Source organism: Triticum urartu, chromosome 2, assembly GCF_003073215.2.
Source record: "Triticum urartu cultivar G1812 chromosome 2, Tu2.1, whole genome shotgun sequence".
Classification (NCBI taxonomy): Eukaryota; Viridiplantae; Streptophyta; class Magnoliopsida; order Poales; family Poaceae; genus Triticum; species Triticum urartu.
Window position 1 is genome coordinate 26,231,695 of NC_053023.1, and position 3,646 is coordinate 26,235,340.

The 3,646-nt window shown below is 40.4% G+C and overlaps 1 pseudogene; it reads right to left on the reverse strand.

Moving 5' to 3' along the window:
* Positions 1-225: 225 nt before the first annotated feature.
* Positions 226-367, reverse strand: LOC125541903 (annotated as a pseudogene).
* Positions 368-3,646: the final 3,279 nt, after the last annotated feature.

Consider the following 3,646-nt stretch of genomic DNA (forward strand, 5'->3'; position numbering starts at 1 on the left):
AGACGATCTCAGGAAGATCATCTACTCTGTTGCCGTTGCCGCGGCCTCCATTTCCGCGACCACCGCCTCCATTGTTGCGGCCTCTGTTGCCACGGCCACCTCCTCCATTGCCGCGGCCGCCATTGCCACGGCCACCTCCACCGCGGCCACCACCACGGCCACGAGAGATGGCATTTGCCGAGGACTGGGAGGAGTGGTTGCCACCTTCGAACATAGCAAGACGCTTTTCAAAGCCGATCAACTGAGAGTAAAGTTCAGCTACCTTGATTGGTTCAGTCCTCGCGGCGCAGATGGACGAGACAAACGAGATGTAGTCGTAGTCCAGCCCTGCAAGGATGTAGGAGACCCTGTCATCATCGTCGAGCGGCTTGCCTGCTGAAGCCATCTCGTCGCCCAGCGCTTTCATGCGCCCGATGTAGTCGGCGATGGTCGCGGTGCCCTTTTTGGTGGTGGAGAGGGCGATCCGCGTGTTGACGATGTTGGCCTGCGTCTGGGAGAGAAACATCTCCCTGATGGCGGTCCATGTCGCGGAGGCCTTGGTGCAGTGGGCGACTTGGATCATCACAGGTGGCGAGATCAAGTTGAAGATGAAACTCAGCACCTGCGAGTCTTGCGCCAAGGTGATGAGATATTCCGGGTTCGGCACATCTGTCGGCTTACCATCTTTGTCGGTAAGCTTAGGCTCCGAGAACTGGTGATCAGGATTGAGATGATCAATCAGCTGTGCTCCGCGGATGGTGGCTAGGGCTTGGGCGCGCCAGACCAGGTAGTTACCCCGGTGCAGCTTATCAGCGATGGGAATGAGGGCAAAAGCGGCGGCGGCGGAGCTGGAGCTAGCCATGACTAGGGTTGGATGTTGGAGAGGAAGTTGGCTCTGAATACCATGAAAGATTGGATGAAGCGTATGCCTCTGGCAGGGACGCGTTGCATGTTATATAGACAGAGAGATTACAAGATCTTGGCAGTTCGGTTGTGTTGGATTGATCCTCAAGAAAAGGCTAAAGAGATGAGGATAAATCACAACAACCACAACTACCTGATTACAATGCACACGCAACACACTAATCTACCAGGCGTATATACTGTTTATAATCACACCGTATATACATGTTACAATATATTCTAACATGTGGTTGTACCACTAGCCTATGGGGAACCGGAGCCAGGTTTTAACTTGTTACTAATGCTTGAATATTCATTTTTGTGCAGCATAAACAATAAGTGCAAGATGATATTCCTGTCAATAGTGAGACGTGTGTTCTGATCTTTGCAAAAAAAGTTGTGTGAGATCTTGAGTCTATGTTTGTTGTTTCTAAAGAAAAACTAATTATACCGAAGTAACATGGTGAATGAAGGTGTGTCCCCTTTGTATATGTGAAATGGAGTTGGATATGTACGTGTTCCCAAACAATTGCTACTCCGTACTAGCAGAGCTACTTTAGGGCAAAACTAGGCTCAACAAAAGCGTCTTGAGAGCAAATTTTATGAGGTATCCTTCAACCTGGCCTGCCTTAGCCCATGCAGTGAATTATTTGTGCTCCACCACTGCTACTCCGTGCAGCTATCTATGTAGTGAAGTATCTGCTCGAATGGTATTAAAAGCTAGTTACTCAAGCCTCACTAAGTAGTATCAATCTTAAATAAATAAATAATTGAGACAAACAATCTTAAATAAATAGAGTGCAGAGTCATACAAATACAAATACTTACAATCTCAATCTTAACGCTATAAAAAATACCAATATTAATATACTATCTTAGCGTGGGCAGTATTTCTTGAAATGGTAAGTCACAGTGTTTCTCAGGAAACAAATTAGCAATAAATAGAAAAGACAATTGTAGTACTACCAACCGGGCCAAAAGAAATTTTCCGTGCCTGCTTCTAATCTTGTGCAACTTATTGGGATGTTGGGGTTTAAGTGCGCCTGAAACCACCACATTGCCAGAGATAGCAATAGCAATCCGCAAATGCTAGGTCTTGCTTATTGCGAGACTGCAGCAGCTCTCGCCTATACATTTCACTCGGGTGGGCCGGCCAAACAAGATTTGAGCAAGCGGTTTTAGAAAAGGTTCTACCTACATTAGTATTGCGACCGCATTTGTTTTCAAAACCTTACGGACAGTTTTTTGTAAGGTTTTGAGCGGGTTTATTTTTTCTTTTCCTGTTTTTAGCATTTTTCTCTATCGGTTTTGATTTGTTTTCATTATTTTTTTCGTTTTTCCTCCTCATTGCTCATTTTTACTATTACTATATTTTCATCTTTATCTTTTCCTATTTTCAGATACATGTCGACTTTTTTTAATACACGTTGAACATTTTTCAGATATATGTTTGATATTTTCGAATACATATTCAACATTTTAGCTGAATACATGTTGAAATTATCAAATTACATTAAATATTTTCAAATACACGGTGAATATATATTGTAACATACTTTGAATACTTTTCAAAAATGGTATGATTTTTTAAAACGTGTGATCATTTTTTAACATTGCATGAACATTTTTTAATGCCATTAACATATTTTTAAACACGTGAACATTTTTTTCAATGTCATCAACCATTTTTTGAATGGTACAGTTTTTTAACAAACTGCGAGAACAAGTTTTTCACATTTTTCATGAACATTTTGTTAAAAATAACATGAACATGATTTAAAACATCTAAACTTTCTTAAATATCATGAAACATTTTTTGAAATGCACGTAAGCTGGTTTTTGTAATGATATGTTGACTATTGTAATGTAACGAAGGGGACAAGAATTATATAAGAAAGGGGACAAGTGCAGCTAGGCAGAGCGACAAGCGCGTTCATAGATGATTGTGGTTCACGGGCCGTCCCAATAGGCATGGTGAGCGACTAGCATCTAAGCAAGGCAATGTTAGGGCTCGCAAGAGCCGATATAGTGGGGAACGATAATGAACGGATACCTTTTGGGGGATTCCTAGCGGGCGCTCGGGGTGCAGCCAGGTCACGATGCATGTTTTTGACGTGTTTTGGAGTTTTCTTTTTTTTAGGATTTTGAATTTTGCATGGTTTTTCCTAAGTTTCGTGAAAAAAGTTCTATTTTATATTTTCCTCATGTGAAGCACACTGTGCGGAAGGAAGCACAGTGGGCCAGCCCAGATTGCCATTGTAGTTTTTTTTCTTTGCTTTTTCTTCATTTTTCCATTCAATTTTTCCCAGAAAAAACCAAATGTTTGCTTAAGAAAGTGGTCATCATGCATTTAAAACTGTCCTGTCTATGCTTAAAATAAATTCCGTGTACATTCAAAACATATTCATTATTTTTGTCATATACTAAAAAATCATCATATATTAAGAAAAATCAACGTTCATTAATAAAAATGTTTGGTGTGTATTTATAAACATATACTCCTATTGTTAATTGTATAGAAAAATACTTAAAATGAAAACTGGAAAAGTGGGAGGAAACAACAATGGAAAAGAAAAACCTGAAGGAAAAGCAAAAAATAGAATACACTAGGAAAGATATAAAAAGTAGAAAAATCATCAGAAACCATAGAAACCGAAAAGATGCATAAAAACTCCCAAAAAAGAAAGAACGCCAAAATTTTAATGAATGATAGTAAAGAAAGAAAAAGGAAAAACCACTGAAAAAACGAGAGAAACAAAAAACC